Raw genomic sequence first — 23148 nt, 5'->3', positions numbered from 1 at the left:
AGAGAAGAAACAGATCTCCCATAACAGTACTACAGCCAAAATCTCAAGCTATTTGTAGTCTCTAAAGCTTTCATACACATGCAGCTCTTATACTACACGTGGAGAGAAACTCAAGGTAATAGAATTTGTTAAGGAAGACCAAAACAAGATCATCCTCAAGCACAAATGAGGAAAAGCACAGCTTCCAGAGCCTACACAGTCTGGATTTCAGCATCTCCACATTGTCTCCAGTGAGAAGTACATAGAAGTCAGTGGCTACAATCTCCCAGAAGGGCTGGCTCAGGACTTTGCTGCCCTAGCAGCAGTAGTGGAAGAGACATCACTTTGACAGCTCAAACTGCATGCAGCACACAGTGGGCCAGTTGCCTGTGCAGAGAGCTAAAAGCTTGCTAACTGCTAGTAAATGGAAGCAGTGCAGAGAAAGACGAGACTAGCGTGGCTGGATTTCTACTTTTCTTATCAAATCCCAGCAGAGCACTCACGCTTGCAAGAAAAAACGGCCTGTAAACATACACACACTAACAGAGCTTGCTTCCTCTGCAAAGTAAGAACAAGGTGGGCAGGGCAAAGTGAGGAAACAAATTCTAGACCAATGCTGACGCTTAAGGAGAAAAATGCCCAGAAGGCTGCTGTTAGTACTCTTTTCATTGATAAGCTGCCTCAAATCTTGATTTTTTTTTTTTATTTGTTCTGGAGAAAGCTCAGAAACACATCAAAAGGAAGACTTGTGAGCAGACAGCTTTATGCTGAGTACTCAGCTGTGCCAGGCCTCCAGCAATTGACAGACCTCCACCATCCATCTGCTCAGTCTCTGTATCTGCCTCTGTCAGAAACGCACATATGACCTGAAGAAATTAAGAACATTTCATTGCTCTTACATATGCCAAAGGCCTTGTTCTTCATATCCCCCAAAACAAAGCACTCCTCTGAACAGAAGATATGCACTGGAGAAATCTGATTCAATGCATTAATGAAATTACATTGTGCAACGAGAAGTGGAAAAAGGACAATTACATTTTATTTTGCTTCATCTTTAGAAGTCTCCTCATTGCAAGCCCTGGTTTGGTACACAAGGGCAACTCTTCTGCTGTCTTGCCTCCAGCCATCAGGTGGAGAACAGAAAACTAGTTTCTGTACCAATTTCAAGCAGTGGGACATGCTGCAGGGCAATAGCAACTAACATAAACTACGCAGCAATTGCCTTACAGGACTGAGTCAGAGAAAGAAAATACTCTGAAAAGACAGGCAGAAATACTACTCAGGACTCAATTCCAACATATTGATCTTATTTCAGATGAACATTACAAAGTCATCACCTGTTTTGCAGTGAGAACAACCTTTTTGGGTAGAGCGAGTAATATAGGATTTGGAGAACAACATATCCTGGAAGCGCGTGTGCTCCCCCTGCATCACAGAAGCCTAGCTTCTAACTACCTACCTACCTACATAACTTCTAACTAACTGCTCCACAAACAGCAAGTTCATCTGGCTCATACAACTGTTGCACCTAGTGCTACAAGTATCGTTAAAAAGCTGTTGGCTAATAGTTTGGTGTTGGCTTTTTTTTTTTCCTGTAAAGATTCTAGTCTTCTCATTGCTTTCCTCAGAACCTTCAGGTTAGTTATGGTGTTCATTTAAAACTTGCACCCCCTTCACCTCCAAATGCAGCCACATGTAGGATGGAAAAGCTAACAATGGAAAAAAGCAGTACCTCCTCATGTACAGGACAGCCCTGCACAAATTTCAGAGCAGCAAAAGCTATCAACTATGCTTGTGATTTGGGTAAAAAATACCTTTATCAAAAAGATCGGGACACAGGGAACAAGGCTCACAGATTGAAAGTTGTGTGTTCAGAAGGATTCGGTCCATTTCCCAAAGGCTCCAAACCAGTGTGCCCAATATTAATGGCAAATCCATGATTCGCATGTTTTTACTAGGTAATTACCTCTACTTATACTAATTATGTAATTGAGAAGTGTAATTAGTAAATTTGATCTAGCTACATATAACAAAGTGGAACAACATTTGTATTACAAGCCCTGCCAGAAGCCTCCCACATGCAATGTCCTACTGTAAAGATGACTAAAAGCACACAAACCTTTCAGACCTTCAATTTAGGGAAGAAAATACCCCCCCCAACACGCTATCCTAATCTTTGTTGTTTGCTTTTTCCATTGGTTGATAGGGAAGACTTGAGACCATGGACGAAAAACTTAAAGGTAAAATCCTCACTACAGAGCTTCTGTCTACTGTGCAGTGCGAGAACTCATTCTCAGCTGGCTTTTCCCAGTCAGGTTTTCAGCCTGAATGAGAGAAGAAGGTGCTGTTGCCTCTTAAGTTCTAGTGTAACCTGGAAGCAAACAACACGCTTCAGCTCCTTAAATCTGGGCAGCAGCAGATCACAGCTCTTGGAAACAGCAGTTCTCACCAAGTGCTTGACAGTCTGCCCTGTTTCCTGGGTCTTCCACCATTTGAAGGTATCACAAGTGACTGCAGTAGATACCAGAGGGTCTCAGGCTTGTCATCCCTATGAACTGAACAACCTTTTATTGCAGAGATGATGTAGATTTCAAAATACAAAATCCAAAGCCAAGGCAAATTGAAATGCAATGAACGTAGGTTTGACTGGCAGCTTTCCTGCGTCTGTCTATCACTGCGTAATAAACACTGGGTGATGGCAGAAGTGAAGATAAATGCTTTCAGCAGCCCCTCTTCTCCCCCCCCGCCCCGATCTCCATCTACTCCCACTTAGCACATGACAAGAGAGTTTAAAGAGTAAGGGGGAAAAAACCTTAACAAAGACTTAAAAAAATTTTCTCAGATCTTTTCTTATAGGCCACCTACACGTGACAGATACTCATCCGTCAGTCTCAATCCCCTCAGAGGGTCCAACTCATCTTGGCATGTGAAGAAATGAACCTTTGCCAATCACCTATTGCTCATTTATGAATCAAGACATGTAAGCCAATGTCTGAACTTAGACTGAAAGGGAAAGGCATGGTGCAAAACCACTTTCTATGGCACTCCAGCGCTCCTTCAGTGAAGAGCAGGATACTTTCAGATTACTGCTATCAGGGTCTCAGAAGAAGAGCTAATATTCTAGAGCTACACAGGCTTTGTGGTACAAGTTTCAAGAACACAGAAGTATCTACATACTATAGGCATTTATTTCCCATGGAAACCAGAGTTTGGGGTTTTTTTCCCCCTAAACTGGATCCTTTACTCTTAAGTTTTTTGTGTCTGGAAGGTCCCCTTATAGTAAGAGAAAATATTATTAACATCCTTACAGATAAGCTTCAGGAAGTTGGAGAAGTCCCTAAGCTAATATGTGACTCAATCCGAGACAATCATTAGGCTCTGGTATAAAATTCCCCCTAGATTAGTACTTGCATCTTTAAGCATGAGTACCTTTGAGAATTACCTCTTTATGAGCCCATTTGTAGTTATTGATACCAAGGTTATCCTACACTTGCAGAAAGAATCTATCACAGCTGATGAGTTTTACATTTACTAGTTCTATAGATTTACTATAATTTAGGCTCCAAGAAGCCCAAAACACAGGACAAATCTATTTGACAAACCAAGGATGAAGCTCTTTGCTGCAAGAATACACCAGATTCTCTCAAGCAGTTCTGAAGCACTTTGAATTAAGCTGAAATGTGATTACTGATCTCTCAAGCCTAATGGAGATGTAACATGTTCTTGCACATCTCCGACCCTAAAGTATTTAATGGAGCAGCCTCGTTTAGGGGACTACCTTTGATCACAGTGAATATATTATATGCTGAATAAAAATGTCCCAGCAAATCTCTCTTCCAGGCTACCATAAAGATACTGTCTTTGATGTAGCCAAGCTAACTACCTAAAATTGGGCTGATGCTGTAGAAATAGTACACATAACAACCTGGTGTTTTCAATGATTTATTTTGCTTGCTTTTCAATGTATCAGCAAGCTGTAAACAGGAAGTGGGCAACGGGATTTTCATGAATGGATGCACAAAATGTTACTAAGTGTAGCTGGGCACATGCTAAGCACTGAAAGGATCTTAGATTCAATGTTAACTGAGACAGCCTCAAAGAGTGCTCTTTGAAGGCTGAACTCTTCAAAAAGCTATTATTTTTTCCTTTACCCCAGACATATAAAATAAGAATAATGCAATTTCCCATTCATGCTCATTCCTACTGCAAAATTTCCTTTTAAAAGGAGTAACGCTTAGAACACGGAGTTCCATGGTCTTATCAGCTATGGGAATCTGAGCAGGCCCCAGGTGCAGATAGTGAAGATGACCATCCTAATAGGAGCTCAGTCAAGCGCCCAAGGGCTTCACTCACACTGTGAACAATGAAAGGGAATTTTTCAGCCACAAGTTTCAGACTTCAAAAGGAAATCCATTTATTTGCAAGAAATGCAAACAATATGTGAAGAGATGCCCTGTGAAAGCCTCCATTCCCATTACAGCCCTGATGGCTCCTTGACATCTTGCCTTCCTGACATTACAGATCTTCCTTTGTCTGATCATATCACAATTAATACAGAAACACATCTGGGAAGCATTTGTCTTTCATGGTAGGGTCCAGGTTTCCCTCAGGGAAATCAGAAGATGTTAAAGTCTTTTACAAATTCATTCCCCTCTTATCTGAACTGTTCACACCTCACCAAGAAGACTGACATTTTTTCCTCTTAAGAAAGAGAATTACCACTTCTCTGTTGTTGTTCAGCCTATAGAGATGCCCCTGCTCCTGGCATCCTGCTATATATGGAAGCTGGAAAATCAGACACTGAACAGCATGCTGAGTTTCCAGAACCAGTAAAGTTTGAGCCAGTGATATTCACACAGAACACCTTAGACAAGGGAAAACCCTGCGCTCTCCTTGGTGACAAATAAGGTATCATATCATAGCCTAGGCACATACACACTGAAGCAAGTAAATACCACTGTTGAGGAACTCCTCTTTCTACTCATGGTGACCAACAAGGAACAAGCATTTTTCTTTTCTTGCTGTAGGTACCTCAGCCCTCTCAGCTACTGTGAGTCACAGATCGAGGTCTAAGTCTCCAGCTTGCCAAGAACTTCCTACAACCATCCAATATCAGATAGGCACTAATGAACAGAAAAAAGCAACATAAAAAAAGAGGAATTACTTCTTTCTACCTCCTAAATCTCTACCAACCAGTACCTTAAGTACAGTCTTGCCACTATGAAAGTCTGCCAGGACTTTAAACAATATTTGCACACTGTTTTTTATCTGTAAGATTCATAATCTCTTATGCCATAAAAAAAGATGAAGATAAATAACATTTATACCATCTGAACTATGGGCAAATCAGAGCGTCTTACTCACACCTCACCTTAGTAACTCCAGCACAATCAACGACTGCTAGAAAAGAGAAGGGATGAATGAGACAAGCAAGAGCTCAACTTTGGCAACTGAACACAATGTAATAGATGTATCTTGTTACTAATAGGGAATTATTTAGCTTATGCTTCAGAGGATACTTAGTTTGTACAGTTTAAAAGTTCACTCTTGCATGGTAGTAAGTACAATTCAACAGAGAATCAAAGCCTCAAATCCTGCTTGGAAAAGAAGCAAAGCTGGAAGTCGTAGTGGTGTTCTTACATTTGTATAACTCAAGTGAAGCCACTAAGTGGGATTTTCTTCCTTATAAGAAAATCTTTATTAACAAGGACTGGCTGGACTCAGCTGTTTGTTTTCTCCTTTGTCATTTACGATGCTTTTAGCTGCAGTTGCTGGAAAGTTCTGTGGGAAGGTTCCACTACAGAGTGTAAAGCAATCAATATAATGGCATGCATGCATACATATCTTAAACAGCAAAATCCATTTCTTTAAGGACCACTGTAAGACTCCTGGTATTCTGATACTTGTTACAGTACTGGAATGGTGTGTAAAAAGATGGAGGTGCTCCATGAACCACACATGTTGAAATAAATATTAGCAAGCTAGACAGACAAGGGGAATCTTCCTAAAATAGAGATGCTGTATCATTAAAAGAGCTTGACAGGAAAAAGTTAAGGAAACAAAGAAACATCTGTTACCACTGGATGAAACAAATCACAAGTTGTTTGAGCAGTGAGTGGGCAAGCAGGATTACTCTTTTCTTATTTGGGCTCCTTGCTGGGAAGGGGAGTCAAGGGCAGAGTCTTCCAATCAGCTAAACTGCATCAGCTAAACTACTGCATCAGCTAAACAACTGCATCAGCTAAACAACTGCATCAGCTAAACAACTGCATCAGCTAAACAACTGCATCAGCTAAACAACTGCATCAGCTGTTGAACAGAAGTTTCTGCAGACATGTTGCTTGTTTTGAGACCATTTCTTTATTTCCATGTGACAGTAGCATGTGTTAAAAGCATGCTTCCTACTACCATATGATTCAAGCAGTAAAACATGTTTTCTACAGTACAGCCTTTTTGGGAAAACATTCAAGCACTAAAAGTACATTCCAATCTGCATTTTATTTAACTAAGTTTTGGGTTGACCTTTTCTGCGTATTTTCAGCCTTTTAGATGATTTTATCTGCATGCATAAAGAAGCCCTAACAAGCAACAATGAGCAAAGGATTCGAGAAAGCAGTTCATGCTTTCTTATGAATCTGTTATTCCATACGCCATAAAATCCTCTGATACTTTACAGAATCAGTTGTAAGAGCCATCAGCTACTGCCCTGGCATGGAAGTCAGATATCCATTTGTTGGAAAATACCAGGGAGATAAAGACAACTTTACCTTGTCAGCGTGAGGAGAAACAATCTGGGTTACAGTCATTTATCCATCTGGGGGTCCATATCAATCTACTAAAAAATCACTGAGATAATACATTTGAAATCAGCTCCCAAGCAACTGACACTGCAAGAGAAAAAAGTTTTTCACAACTAAACTGATGGGGAAAACAAATGAGGCCAAGACTACCACTAGATGAAAAGGCAGAAGAGAGTTGAACTTTGCAATCCCTGAGACACATATATTCTCTTCCTTCACCCCTGTTTAAATCCACACGAGAGCATGTTCACAGCCCTTCTTGCTTCTAAGCTTCCAGAAACAGAAGGTAACTCTCCAAATCAAAATGCCACATATCTCCTGTCAGAGTTTATGTTTCACAAAATCCCTGTGAAGGTGAACTAAGAAGGTCTCAGTAGCTAATCAGCACTGTTTGTCACTCTGGCTCCTCCCTCTGCCAACTCTGCCCTTTCCAGTGCCTCTGCTCTCTCTCCTCACTAAGTCCCTTGCATCATTACCAAGCCCTTCATTAAAGGTTGCTTGGAGCCTGCTTTTTAACCTTCACGTCCGTGTTTATTCTCCACACAAAAAGAGTGAAATCTGTGCCTTGCAGGCATCTGCTTTTGTAAAACTCCTTCTTTCCTTTTCTGACTTTTCAGAGCATGAAATGCACCTGCTAATCCTAATTGCCTGGGATGGAGAGTCTTGCAAAAACTAGACAAAGGGGGAAGCCTTCCCACCGAGGAGCTGTGAGCAGGCACCAGACTCTAAGCTCTTGAGTATCCAGAGCTCCCATTTTACTTTGCTGCGTTTCTGAAGAACATAAGCACAAACTTTCCAATGTAGCTAAACTGGGAACAGGGACTTGTCTCCCCAGACTTCCCCTCACCTGCTTAAATTGCCCTCCCAGCAAAAGGGCTCATCTGAGCTCACTGTGTGACGTGACTCAGGCTGGGTAGAGGTCTTAAATGTTGCTGCTGTATGTCAAAGCAAAAAAGCTAAACACCTAACTCTTAAGGGTCTTTTGCTTGTCTGCAAAGCAGCATCAGCTCTCTTGCCAAAAAAAGAGTCTGCAAGGTCCCACTGGCACACCCACAGTTTACTTTTCTATTAGCAGTGCCTTGGCCAGTAACACAGCCACTGAGAAACAGAACCCTTACGGTATTAAGGCTCTTCTGCCTCCAACAATCATTACAGAAGTCAACATTCTGGTCTAGCAGAGTCTGACTGAGTTCAGAAGAGTATTTCTACTGCAACAACAAAAACCTCCTCCACAAGATTGCTGTTGTCACCTAACAAGAATGTCCTTACCTCCCAAGGCTAATGCTTGTGTCCTACCCAGCAGTCACATTACCCACACTACTAGGTCTATGATAGGTCGCTCATATAATAAAAATAAACAACAAATCCAAGAATAATAATAACAATAATATGCTAACGCAGCATATTATCAGACTAATCCAGCCTTGCCAAAAGTGCTGTGTATAGCTTTAGATAACTCAGAGCTCCTGCAAGGGCCAGGAAGATGATCAGAGGAATGGAGCACCTCCCACATGAGAACAGGCTGAGAGAGCTGGGCTCTTTTAGCCTGGAGAAGTGAAGGCTCAGGGAAGACCTTCCAGTACTTAAAAGTGGGCCTACTGGAAGACGGGGAGGGGCTCTTTATCAAGGATTACAGGGATAGGATTTGGGGTAATAGTTTTAAGCTGAAAGAGGGAAGATTTAGATTAGATATCAGGAAGATTTTTTTTACTATGAGGGTAGTGAGGCATTGGCACAGGTTGCCCAGGGAAGTTGTTGCTGCCCCATTCCTGGAGGCGTTCAAGGCCAGGCTGGATGAGGCACTGAGCAACCTGATCCAGCAGAAGGTACCTCTGCCCACAGCAGGGAGGATGGAACTGGATGATCTTTAAGGTCCCTTTCAACCCAAAGCATTCTATTATTCTATTAAAAACAACGTATGAAACTGTTTTTACACAGAACATCCTTTTTCACTGTGAGTGTGCATTAACCACATGAAATCCTATTAATCCAAAAAAATCAGCAAGCCAAATGCCTGCTACCACCTCTGCAGCTCTTATTGCGAGAATGTGTGCTTTGCACAACTTTAAACGTGTGTGTCTTATGCCAAAACACTCATCTGCAGTGGAAAAAAAACTCAGCACTATCTTTATAGAGCACATGCATGCTTTATCAACCACAACAATGCCATAATACAAACTTTCACTAATCCTGCAGTATGCTCCCAAGAAAGGTTTGAATTCCTGAGATTTAACAATGCACCAGCACAATACTAAACTTCCACACTGGAGCGGCTTTTCATTGTGGAAATAGCAGTACACAGTGTTAATAAAAGCTCCAAGCACAGAAATCTATTCAAATCCTTGTACTTGCCAATGAATGGAAGACTGGCAAAAATTCTTACTATTCTTAAACACATTTCAGGACTGCTATATTACAGCACAAGCCCTGTGCATCCAAACTTGCAACAAAAATGCTGTCTTAGCTTAGTCACACAGACTGAGCTACTACCACAAAACAGAGCACTAAGCTTAACATGCTTAACGGTTGATTACATTTCACAGTCATAATATCCTGTGAGCAGGATAGGTCTTTGGAGGAAATACTTGTCTTTCTGAATCTGTACTGGTCTAGGGAAGTTAGGCTCAAGTCACACTCTCAGAGAAAAAGGCATCTCTATTAATAACAATGCAGGTCTTGACAACTTAAATAAACGCCATATAATAAACTAAAAGTGTCCTAGCACAAATGAAGAGCTGACCAGTGGCATTTATGAAACATATTTTAAGAGTGCACTGTACTCATTAAGGGCCTCTTCTCAGACCAGTGGGTCCTGTACAGTCATTGTGCCTGCAAAGAGAACAGGCACGAACTCTGTGTAGGGAATACAATGCGAGAAAGACACCACTAAAGGGAACAATTCATGAGGTATCCACAATCTGATAAGCTGAAGAAGAGAAGGCAAGAGAAGAACTGGGAAGTAAGCAGCCAGGCTTGCTATTCTCCAGGAAAAGCAGTGAACAGGGAGACAACAAATAAAAGCAGAAAATGAGCAAGCTGGAAGAACACAAAATCTAACAATAGTTTAACTACTGGGAAGGCAGTTTAAATTTCAAGTTTAGTGACATGGAAAGGAGGAAGCCCCGTCTGGAAGAACACAATGGAGAGACCACATCTTTCCCACACAAACCCAACAAAATAAAAGAAACCTACAGCAAATAAAAGTACTTGGCTCTCACAATGTTTTGAATACTTTCTAATGGAGGAAGTTCTGAGGGTGATTCGTCATAATCTAGGTGACAGCAATGGAAACAAGGCTCAGTCCTTATCACCATAAACCTTAAGACACAAAGTAAGTTCCAGCACCTCAGTAAATCTGCAGTGATCCCTGCACAGACCTAACGCAGAGATTCAGGCTCAAGGGGTGATCCAGATCCCAGAGTATGCGAAGCAAGACTGACAAAGCCTATGTCCACACCCCGATGTAATAATGTGAAAGTAATGGTGTGACATTCAGAACAGTAATGCGGCATCGGAGCTCCCAGAGAGGTCCCAGCAGAACCCCACCATGGAGTCCAGCCAAGCCCATAACCTTGCAGTGACTTCTGTAAATAAGCGCCACAGCGGAGTTCAACCCAGACAGGTCCAAATGAAGAGAGATTAATACTTTATCCCATTATTTTAAGGAGTATTAGACGTAAAACACAAAGCCACACAGAGAAAAACTAGGACCTAAGCTCAAGGCAGCAGAAGGACATCTAGCTACTCAGCATGCAGGCCCCACGCTGCACAACAGACAGCAGAAGTTAGGTAGTAGCTCACTATAATCACAAGACTATGGAGAATGGCACCCAGTTACAGCTAGTTTCTTTGCAAGCAGAAAAGTTATGACAAGGCTTTGCCTTCAGCCTTCACCATTTCTTGTGTCAACACACACGGTCATACCAAGCGAACAAGGGGTCTACTACGGAACCTCAGCAGCCTAGCTGGACCATGGAAAAAGAGAAACACACCTCGCGCTCCTTCCATACTTCCCACATTGAGAACACCCAACCAAGTCCTTGGACACATTTGCTCACCACACCTTTCAAAATCTTTGCAAACCTGTTTATCCCATGTGGACTATAAGCTTTTTCTCTAAACTTTCTGTTACTGACTCCCTCCCCACCACAACCTGATGTCTCCCATCATTTACCATCAGCCCTCCTCTCTCATTCCTTCTTGCTATAATTTCCAACCTAGAAGCACTGTTAGTTATTTATCTGCCTTCAGCCCCCTTTTTCCTGTCTTCTTTCCTTTCCACTCTTTCAAAGCAGTTTTCGACTTCCTTCATGCTTTTTAATGCCCTTACAATGGAGGTAAAGGAAGGGTTTGTGTGTCTGTGTTGGGTGTTTGCCTCCTTTCCCCAGTCATGCTCCCCACCAGATTTTAAGCCTGACCTACTCCTGATAGCAGTTCCCATTCCACCATATATTGCAAAACAACTCTAATGAAAACTGTCACCAGACCAAGTCCCTCCACTTCACAACTTTTTCTCCTTTACTTCTACTATGGCACCTCAGAGAAGATGGACGGATCTGACTGGGTTGGTCTGTCATGAACCAAAATACAGATCCTCAAACAACTTGTGTGTGCAGTGCACCAGGAAACATCACATGGATGAGTGCATGCATGCCCACACCATGAATATTAATATGAACAATTGTTTGAAAGAAGACAAAGTGTTTCTCCAGCTTAACTGAAACCCACGCCTGCAAACTCTGCTGCCTCGTCACCAACTTTGACTCATTCCTCAAACCCTCCCCTCCTCCAGCCTCCATTTCTCTTGATGCAGAATCTCAGCTGCTTATGAGAAAATTACAAAGTGACATTACTTACTCCATCCTTTCAACTTTCCCTTCCCCTCCTGCAATTCCTCTCATCACACACAGAAGCATCTTCCCAACCCTTTTAAGCACTCCACCTACCTCTGACTTTATCCTCACCTCCCTATTTTGTGCCAATTCCCATCTGCTGGCATTTGACTGTACACAATTGTATGCTCTTTTCTTTCCTCTCACAGCACAAATAAGCATTAACTTCTTACATCTCTAAATTTCTCAGAGACTCTGGATCGCAGTTTGGATGCCTAGGGTGAGAAGGAGAAGTGCATTCACCCTCGTTTTCTTCTCATCTAGCTCTCAAACTGCACCACATGAATTCCCAGCAGTCACTTTTCTTTTCCTGATAAATCCAGTTTAGACCCCCTCCAGCCTACCTTCCATCTCTCAAATACTACTAAAGCTGCTCTGATTCTAGTGGCCCGCTTCCTGGTCAAAGCTTAGGACTAGTAGTCTAACTATCATCATCATCTCCTACGTGCTAATTTTTGATTCTTTGATTACTCCTTCCTTGCCTTCTGTGAATGACTTCCACTGCTACCACCCTCACCACCCCCAAAAGTACTCAAGGAGACAAATGAGCAATTACGGACATCACCACAACTTCTTCCACGCTGATCTCTGTGCCTGCTGCCAGCTCTGAAGTTACCTAATGGGTCATAAGTAACACCTACATACTCCTTCCCACCCATCACTACAAGAACAGGTGGGCTGAAGCCACTTAATACAGCTAAAATTGCACACAGTTGCAGGTAGTGCTTGAAGCAAGGGAAAGAGATGTGAACCTGGTTCCCAGATCAGTAAGAGCTGGACTCAGAAGCCAGACCACCAGGGAACTCAGCAGGATCTGAGAGCCCAGAGCAACTACATTCATAGAGGCTGGCTCACAGCCGCTGCCGCTGATTTTGAGCTCTCAGAAACATAGTAAATTCTGCGTGCCAGGGCTGCTGGATCACAGCCCACACCGGGATCAGCAGAAGAGTGTGTCAACCTAGTGCTAAGAAAGCAAAATGCAGCTTCCTTTAGCAGCACTGACTTGCAGCTTCTGCTTAGTTCAAAAACAACTCCCTGAGCTCCTGCAGACCCTGGAGGCCATTCTCTCTTCTGCCTCACTCCAGAAGTGGTGGCAGAATAATTTTTAAAATAAACAAGGGCAGGGATGGAGAAGACATATGAAGCACACCTCCACCGTTGGTTCCTCTTTATATTTGTTAGTGTACAAAATCTCCTGCTGCCTGCATTTACTTTTGACTGAGTTCTGAGACAATGAGTTGATAAGCTGGCATAAGCTTATACAGTGCTTTTGTCTTGACAAGGGCCTGTATTTGCTATTGTACAAATGCTGTTTGGATGCTCTGCTTGGTTTTCTTTAAGAATTTCTCTGTCTCATGCAAGACACCACCTTCCATATGTTTAACACCCCAAAACCAGCTGCTGACAAATGCAGCTTTTATATTTTGGAAAAGTCCACAGCCTAAATTTATTTCCCCAGGCTCTTCCCTTGCTAAGGGCATGTTCTAAAACTCCTCCAGCCTCCACAACACTGAAGAGGGCAATATCTCAGTGTGGCTCACATTAAGGTAAACCACACAGGTAAGGTAAACACATCTAGTGTGAACAAACCCACAAGCCAAAAGTAACTCTGAAGAGGCAGGCAAGTTGTGATTTGCCTTACAATACCTTCCCATATGTCTTCCTCTGTAACCAAGGAAAGCCAGCGGGCCAGAAGCATAAAACCAACAGAGCAAGCTGAGGTAACGATATTACATGGAGGGAAAACTACCACAGCAGAATCTATTAGCTAGTAACAACCTTCAATTTGTATACATTAGGCAATAACAGATTGATACATTAATGTTCAATTATAAAATAAAACCCTAGGGTAGCAAGTATAAGGACTCAATGATACAATCCTATCTACCTGGAAAAGAGCTGGACATCAGCACACAGCATCCTTATCAGATCTCTTATACAACATACAGCATATGTTGCCATAGCAAGAGCTTCCTCCATCTGCATAGCGTGGTGGCTATAAAAATGTCTATGACGATATTCTATATTAGGTGCAGCAAATCTGGCTCAGGGTTTGCTTTGTGGTGGTTGTATTCCCCAACCCCCCCCCCCCCCCCAAAAAACACAAAAGCAAAAATCATGACTTTTCTTTAAAGATGACAGCAAAACCTGGCAGGCCACTGAGAATTCCTACCCCTCCGCACAGCAGATCACATGGGTCCCTGCCTCCCCCTTGCGCTCTGGAGCGTGGGTAATTTTTTTTTATTTTTTTTCCCCCCTTTAAAAAGGAGGCAGCAAGCTGTGAGAAAATACTTGTATGGCTAAGTGAGCTTTGCCACCCACAAAGCGACAGGTCCCCAAGGGGCCCTCACCGCCCACAAAGAGATGAGCACTTCTGCAAAGCCTTACCCCTTCTGATATAATGATATCTAGAAATTAAATCACTTTAACAGTGCACACAAAAGGAATCAGCCTGCACCCTTCACTTTTAAGAACATCATCACCTCTCCCCAGTGCCTTTCTGATTCTCAAAGCCAGCCTTAGCTTCCCAGCCACCAATACAAAGTATGGCTCACTAGGACAGTCTGCATCAACAAATACAATATAAAAGCTTCCACCGTGCGGCACTGGAACAGACTACAGCTTGTGACATGATGTGAATGGTTATTGGGCCTTCTCCTACACAGGGACCACTGAAGACATGCCTCAAGACTCCTGTGCAGGAACTGTGGGACCAGTCCTATGGTCATAAACTTCCCCTCCAGACCAGCCAACAATTTTGCTAGTTTAAGCACTCCACGTACTGGAAAAAAACCCCACCTGTTTCAGCAATTAGCTACCATATGGTAAGTGGTGAACTTTAAGCAGCAAGATGTCATGAAATAAAAAAAAAAAAAAGAATTCTTACAACACCACTCAAATATCTGCCATTTTGTCCAGTCTCAATTGGTCTGACATCAGCTTCTGCATCTTTCTGTGCGTTTTGTTTATTAAATTAAAGGATGCTCTATTAGAAACCTTTCCCCCACATAGATCTATCTAGACCAATCAAGTAACAACTAGTACCTACTATGTCTTTGATCAGCTAAGTACATTAAGCTTATGTCATTCTACAGCTGAAGTTTTCCTCAGCTGATTCTTCCTTCAGCAACTTTGAGCCCTTCTGAAGTGCAGGCACAAGAATCACACGTGGATTTGCACACTACCTAGAATAGCGTTAACAAGACTGTATAATAAGATAATAGCAGTTTCATACTCCCTGATACTGCCTGCTTATATCAGGTCTTGGACACCATCAAGACAAGAATTCACATTCCCTTGGTTGACGGGCAATTCCTGAAAAGTATTTTCATAGTCACTACTTTGCCCCAAACAAACCTTCACAAACTGCAGGTGGAATCCTTATTATTTGTCTCAAGGTACCTAATCTCACTCGGGGCTGCAATAATATTCACTTACCCACAAGAATCATCGCCTGGATTATCACTGGGAATGAAGTGACTGCAATCTGCCCTCCAAGTCAACAGATTGAGATTGCCACTGTTACACTCCATATTTTACTGTCTATGGACAGAAGTGCATTGATCCCAGACCCCAAACACCAGGCTGTTTGAAAGACCAAGAGCAACTGACTGCTAACACCAAAATCAAGGCTTTCTGGCCCAGAGTCACTCCATAAAACTGCTTCCTTTAGTAGTCAAAAACCTTCCCTTTTGTTTTAGCTTAATTTAAAGCTTTAAGTACCACTCAGTTCTCATCTGAACCTCCTTCCACAAATGCATATGGGAAGTCTATGTAACAGGGCTGCTAATGATAACCCTGCAACTGCATCATTACCTCTTCTGGAAAACTATGGTAAAAGTGTCATTAGAACTTCAAGGCTCTGTATTTGGGACCTTTTAACCCTTTAATAAGACTCTCTCATGTGGAGGACAAAGTCATACACATTTCTTTAGCAAACTTCTCTCATGGGGCAGCATAACCAAGGACAACATACCACAAACAACTCCACAACTCCTGAAACGCAGTCAGTCACAGACATTGTCTGGTGCACTTGAGTAAAAGCAGGTCTTTCTAAGTACGGCCAATCTCAGTGCAGTCACATTTCCAGATACTAGTCAAAAATCCCCTGGCACCTCAGACATCCTCAAGCATATCCTGTAAAACAAAGCAGTGTGCACTCATTCTGATCAGAAGAGTTGCACTCGTTCTAATCTCAATTGCAAAGAAAGTTGTAAATTATGCTCATAATGTACAGCCTCTAATCCACACCAACTCTTTCTGTGGACACTCATGCTACATTAGTAGGCAACTGAAGGGTTCTCAGCTTTCAGTTCAGCTTACCAAAAGAACAGCAAATGAGAGACTCAGCATGAAATAAGTATCCTTATGGATAACATTCAGTCAAAATGAAATAAGTATCCTTAGTAACAATGCCTTCTCCAGTAACATCTGCTCTCAGACAAACCTTGAAAGAGCCAGAAGTCCTCTGCAGTAACAGCCATCACAAGATTTTTACCATAGGCTTAGCAACAATGCCAATACATGCAACTAGAAGCAGCCATACTTACTGCTGAAATATAGTGTTTAAAACAACTTTAGCTAAAAAAAACCCTCCATACTCCACTACAGTGAGCCCAAACATTATGTCACTGCTCCTGTGCACTCACATGATTCAGAGAATCAGTGAAGATCTCTGAATGATCTAGTCCACTCCTTGGCTCAGCAGCAGGGTGATTTACAGCAGGCTACCATGGACTATCCACAGTCAAACTTGGATATCTCCAAAGACGGACACGCCACAGGCTCACTGGGCAAACTGTTCCAGCATCTGACTGCTGTCACAATTGAAAAAAGTTTTAAGTTCAAATAGAATTTCAATTTGTGTGCATTGCCTTTTGAACTCTTACTGGCCACCACTGAGAAGAGCCTGGCTCACTTGTCTTCATTTCCTCAGTTACTTATGCACGGTGACTCTCTTTTCCAGGCTGAATAGTCCCAGCCTTCTCAGTCTCTTCCCTCAAATCAGACTCTCCAATCCCTTACACATCTTTGTGGTCCCTTCACAGTATTCACTCCAGTATGTCCACACCTTTCTTGCACCAGGGATCCAGAACTGGACAAGACAGTCCAACTGTGGCCCTTACCAGGGCTGAAGAGAAGAATCACCTCCCTCCATCTGTTGGCGATGCTCTTCTTAATTCAACCTGATATTCTGTTGGCCTTTTTTTCTACAAAAACACGTTTGCTAGCTCATGTTCAACTTGCTGCCCACCAGGACCCCCAGGTCTTTTTCTGCATAGTTCCTTTTCAGCCAGTAGGTCCACGACCTGTACTGGCAGATGGAATTGTTCCCCCTCAGGTGCAGGACTTGGCGTTTCTCTTCATTGAGCTTCATGAGATTTGTTGGTCCACTTCCCAGACTGTGAATGCCCCTCTTAATACCAGCACAATTTCCTGGTTCAACATCTTGTTTTGCTGTGTGTGAACTATGACCCAACGTCCAGACAAAGAATGAAGATGTTCCACAGCATGTATTGGCCCCAAGCAAATCACTGAACAGTCCAAAGTCTGCTTTTCTGAAGAACTTTTCCCACAGTACCATCCCATACATACTTCCTTATCTATCTGCAAACTAGAAGAGCAAAGCATGATGAAAGATCCAGAAAACATCCATTTATAAGACATAAGACTAATTCACTTACAAATAAAATTTGATTACAGCACTTGTGCATCCACTTAGCTAACACGTTTGCTTGTGAGGCACAAGAAACAGTATTTTAACGCACCCAGGAGCTGCAAAACAGTTACAAAATGCACTGTTGCATCACCAAAAGTGCTGCGCTATCTTCCTACATATAGGAAATCAAGATGTTTTGCTTCTCATATTACCAAAACCCTACCTGCTGAGTGTTGTAGCCAAGTTTTGAGTATGAAACGTGGAAAAGGACAGCAACAAGTAGCAACAAGGTGTTTACCTACAATAAGTCTCCTTGCATCACGTCTAGCACAGTTTCTGATCAAGTACCCTTAAATACAGGTTGTTGACAAGTTTGTGGTTTGTCACATCAATGCACAACACACAGCAAGAAGGGGCAAAGTAGGAAGGAAAAAAAAATAAACAGATCACAGCACTGTGCTACACAGGAAGCATAAACATTGAGAAGTGTAATGTAGGAGGAAGTCACATGAGTCTCTTTATTGAGTATCTGAGACTGATGTGGTCCAAGAAAGATCTCCTGCAGCAGGCACAGTCATTCACAGAGTAAAACCAAGTTCCATGCTGACAATTTAATTTGCCACGGTGCCGCACACTGAAAAACAGTGACAATACCTGCTTCAAACTGCAAAGGTAGTAACAAGTAAAAATAAAAATCCTTATCACACAAGGCTTATTCACTTCGAGCAGCGAGCTAAGCATGCACCCTCTGACTGGTCGCAAAATATCTGTTAATACTTGCAGTCCAGAATAAGTTTGTGTTTCTGTGTGGATTTTTTTTTTTATCTAAACAAAAAACAGAACAAAAAGCTGCAGAAAGAGAGAAAGGGCATAGCCCCTCCTAAGAAGACTGAATTACCTGCTGCAGAGTGGTAGGGTTTGTGTACTGTCCCAGTTGCTATCCACTGGGAGGTGGAGAGCACCTCCACCTTTTCAGTGGCTAAAAGTAGAAAAAGAAAGCAGGTAAGCAGTGCTGACCAACAGTAAAGCTATACGTATGCTACCTCAGCACTGTTACTCTGCCAAGCAGTGTTTACTTCTGAAGGCAAAGCATACAGTAAAGAACACGACCCATACAAACCAAACAGCTGTTGCTTTTCCTCCTCTTAAGAGTTAATGCTTTCCTAGTTTCTTGTTTCACCCTTGCTGCTTTCATCTCATCCCTTCTGCTCGGACTTCTCAGAATCCCTTCTGCACTCAGCTGTCAGGGCAGGATACAACCTGCCTAATTTTAGGTGTCTAGGGTATACACAGCAGAAAGGTACTCTTCCAAACCTCCCTTTATAATCAGTGATAGACTAGCAGCCTCACAGAAGATTCAAAGCACTTAAGTTTAGCTCACTTCAGGTGATGAATCAAAGTAGAAGTTTTTTTTCTCTTAACTACACTGGAAGCTTAGCCTTCCAGATTACATGCCCCAAAATTACAGTGTAAATACCACCTATGGTGCCCATTACTGTGGATTCTTATTTCCAGTTGACTCGCATCCCTCTCAATTAACGCATTCCCAGACTTTGAAGATTGAACTGAACTTTGAAATGAACTACAGCTTGAGCTGCAAAAGCATAAAGGAAAGATAAAGTTAAAAAGGACTGTGCAAGAGCAGGCTTTAAAGCACTAGTAGCAGTATTTTGACTCTTTAGTTCACCTTTATTGGGTAATATTTAAAGGACTTCTGGACCATGTCCAGTTCTTGAGTATGAAGAGGCAGCTCTTTCCATATAAAGACATTGATACACAAAATATTACTATACATTTCTTTTAGAAATTAAACTGGTTTTGGAGTCACTCAAGCATTGAGGGTACTCCAGTCTCTGGAATCAAATAGGGGATAGCATCTCATAAGGATTCTGATATAAGTTCATTCCCTCTGCCATTCAATTGTCAGTGCTTTGCACTCTTAATGTCCCAACCGAAGAATTCAAACTGAATCTCTTCACAACTGACGACAGTGAAATGTTTGTACCTACAGAGCACCTTTGCTGCTAAACGGAAGAGGCAAGTGAACACAGGCAGAGAGGGAGCAGGGGTTTATAAGCAGCCAGACAGATCAACGTTCTTCCAATCGAGCATGCTAAGTGTCCCGATGCTGTGATCATCAACTGCGTTACTATACAGATCTATCTGTTCTGAAAAGCAGGATTAATCAGGATACTAATCAAAATTCATGCAGCTGTTGTACATGAAAAAGGCAGAAGCAAGCTTACGGCAAAAAGCCAATGACAGAGAGCTGAAAGTACAGACTGAAAATGACACTCATGCCTTCGAAAACTGCACAGAAAGCCTTGCCAGTGCCCATACCTATTAGTAGTGAGAAAAACAAGGGTACACAAGAGACAAATGGGACGTGTTTTCCCATCAACTTTTTGCTGGCCTTCTCAAGCTCTCCAGTCATCTTAGTCCTAATCTTTATACTTGTGCATCGCTGCAAGCACAGCTGAACAACAGGGGCATCTCAACAGAATTCACAGCTCACTGCCACTGTACACAACAGAACAGGATTAGGTCAAGAAGACACGAGCCAAGGGAGGCAATCACACCTGCAATGTCAGAGGAACTGGAGAATCTGCCTGCAATTTGGTTTCTAGGGTAACCAAAGCAGCCTCTTATCATGATCATTTTCATCATTACAGCAGAAAAGAAAGGTTACTGGGCTAATTCTAGTTGCAGAAGCAACTAATACTCTGTCCAACTGCTCTCTGCAAGTGTGGATTCTGCCCTTGGGAGCCAGTAAATGGCAAAGTGCTTCTGCTGGGAATGCAGAAGTAGCAGTAAAGCTGGCTAGATAAAACAACAAAAACAGCCCTGCCAAAGAGGACAACAAGTAGCTTCAGCAGGCATCAAGCTAACTGTGACTGGTTAGCTTGGTGTGAACATGCCAACGTGAGGCAGGCTCACACTAATGCTCCCTCACAACTGGCAAGGCTGTGGTGGTGGATGCACTTGGTGCAGAGCTATCTCCCTTGTAAGAAGTCCCACGTTATATTATGTCTTGCAATGGTGCATACAATTATTTACTTGCAAAGTAAGTTAAAGTAAAAGATGCTGTGCTAATTACTGGGCACTTGACCTGAGAAAAAGATTTAACTGCATGTAAAAAAAAAAAAAAAGGACAAGCCACTAACTCATTGATATTCTTGTTATTGAGCAGCCTGGTCTGGTGGGAGGTGTCCCTGCCCATGGCAGGGGTGTTGGAATTAGATGATCTTTAAGGTCTCTTCCAACTCAAACCATTCTATTCTATGTTTCTATATCACAGGTTCATCAACATCTATTTTAACTGGCCTTAGGCCAGAGCCATTCACTTATACTCGAACCTTAGCCCTACACATAGCTAGAATGATCAACTTGGGACTGATTTGGAACATCCACCAGGAGACACCTTAGCTAGCGGGCCTTGGCCAAAAATTTGAGTGGTGAGAGGTCATTGCCCTAATTCTTATTAGGAGAACTATCACATGCTCACATAAAACTTCTTGTCACAGAAGAAGGACAACATTTGTCCACCATCTTAGCTAACTTTCATCCTGATGAAACTTCAAATGCTCTAACAATCGTGCAGTAGTAGTTTCTGGCTGAAGAAATTCACTTGAATGACGTAGAATTCTCTCAGGGAGTCAAGCTCTGAAGAACGGAATAGCTTATGTGATTTTTGGGAAAACAGCAGCTGAACACTACACTCTGAAGTTCTAGATCCCAATTAAATGCAGGCTATCAACTGGTTCTTAGCTTCACCTATAGCCTCAGCCATACCCCAATGTAACAAGGCCACAGTTTGCTTAGGTAACCCCAGTGGAGAAAACCAAAGCTGTACCATTGATACTCTTGTAGCAGGTCATGTGAGGAATAGGTGTGGGCTATAGAAAAATCTGTAATATCAAGTTCATTCTTTGAATATATGTAAGCATTCAGTCTTCGGTCTGAATCTATTACCCTGAAATAGCAATGAAATCACTAATAAACTGTAAATGTAGAGTGTTGTGCCACTCAGCCCTTAAGCCATGCTGAGTTTGGATCCCCCCATGAGGTGGAGGACTCAGAGCAAATGTGTTGGATTGCATTTAAACAGATGAAGTCTGGTGGCAAAGCCACAACAGACAAATCAGATCTGTGTTCATGCAAGGAAAAAAATTTTGTTCGCTGAGATGCACAAAACTGAATAGATGCCTATTAAAACAAAGTGAGGTGAGACACAAGCATTTCCCAAAGCTAGGTAACTCTGCCACAAACCAGTAAACTTTCATCTATCTGCAGGTCTCCTGCTGAGTAACAGGAAAGTCACACTGACATCTGTGTCAATTTTTAAAGCCTCCTGCAAAGTTCCTTGGCAAACACCGATTTTCTTATTCATCTGAGCTTCCACTGAACTGAAACCAAAGCCTTCTTTGTTCCATTATACCATTAGCATGTCTCTGTCCATCTCAAAGTAGACAATTACTCTAAAGCCTAAAGGAAAAGTTCACATAGGCGAACAAGAGGTCATCTGCACTTCAGTGGCAATGAAATGGATTTTATTTTAAATGTATTTACTGGTTTTTAAAAAGATATTAAAATGCACATCTGTTTACTCCCAGATGCCAAAAAATACCCATGATGTGGCTTCCAAATTACTTAGCAGCGTCCTGCTCACAATGTGACTCAGGACAAAGAAAAACTTATCAAAATGAACAAAACAAAATCAACATACAAACCAACCAAACAAAAAAACCCCAAATGCATAAATATTCAGCTTAAAGAAAAAAAAAATCAGTAGGAGGTGGTAAACACAACACTGCGCTGTGTATTCCTTGGATCCAGAACCAGGCATGTTAACACTGCTGAACTTTGCAGTAGTACTAACTCCCGTTACAAAAGCTGAAAATTCATCCCACAGAAGAGCTCTTTGTATTTCCTGGAAGCATTCAGGGGCAGGAAAGAGAAGAAGAAATTACCTGTTGCCCTGCAAATGGCAGAGGACCCAAGAGACTAGGAGACCAAAAAGGCCCCAAGATGCGGTATTCCACCTGTATTGCCACGTGCAATTGGCCAGTCCTATTGAGCAATCATCTCACTCCAGCAAGCAACCACTTCAACTAGCTTTCACTGTATGGATGTTTCCTTGGAGACCACAAAACCATCACTTATGGCAGAGCACCAAGGAGAGAAGAGTCCAGAGTGCAGTTTATGGCCCACAATATCAAGAACCCTCGAAGAGCTGCCAAATGAACTCTCAGTTTTTCTGATGAGTCTTGAAATAAAAGGGGAATGTTGAAGATTGAAAAATATGCTAGCATTGTACTAGCATTTTAAAAGGTTGAAACAGGATGAGAAATGTCAGTCTTGTCAGCCTGACATTGATTCCAGACAAAATAATGAAAAAGCTGATATCAGACTCAGTTAATAAAGGATTAAAGGAGGACAGTGTAATTACTGCCAATCAAGACAGACTTTACAGGAAAATATAACTTGTCAAACTACCAACACTTTTTGGTGTGATTACAAGTTTAAACATTAAAAGTAACAATGTTGATGTAATATATTTTCACATGATGCTTTATTTTGTGCCAGAAAGCACTGTGATGTAGTGTATCAGATCAGCTGATAGGTCTAAACTGTACCAGTAGATAACGAGGCAGGCAGGAAGGTGCTACAGGGACTCACTGTGGTTCCAGTGCTACATGCAAATTAGGCTGCTGGCATGGAGACATCTCCGTCTGTCATGTTGACTAGTATTGCTTTGTTCTCCCCCTAAACTTCCACCTACTCTACCCATCTGCTGCCACTTCTCCTATAGTTTGAC

At 42.2% G+C, this 23148-nt stretch overlaps 1 protein-coding gene across 3 annotated transcripts in view; it reads right to left on the bottom strand.

The window, feature by feature from the left end:
- Positions 1-23148, bottom strand: part of AMBRA1 (autophagy and beclin 1 regulator 1) — a 139306-nt gene that overhangs the window by 53744 nt on the left and 62414 nt on the right. The window lies entirely within an intron of this gene.

Source organism: Phaenicophaeus curvirostris, chromosome 5 (assembly GCF_032191515.1).
Source record: "Phaenicophaeus curvirostris isolate KB17595 chromosome 5, BPBGC_Pcur_1.0, whole genome shotgun sequence".
Taxonomy (NCBI): Eukaryota; Metazoa; Chordata; class Aves; order Cuculiformes; family Cuculidae; genus Phaenicophaeus; species Phaenicophaeus curvirostris.
This window is presented reverse-complemented; position numbering and strand designations above follow the sequence as displayed.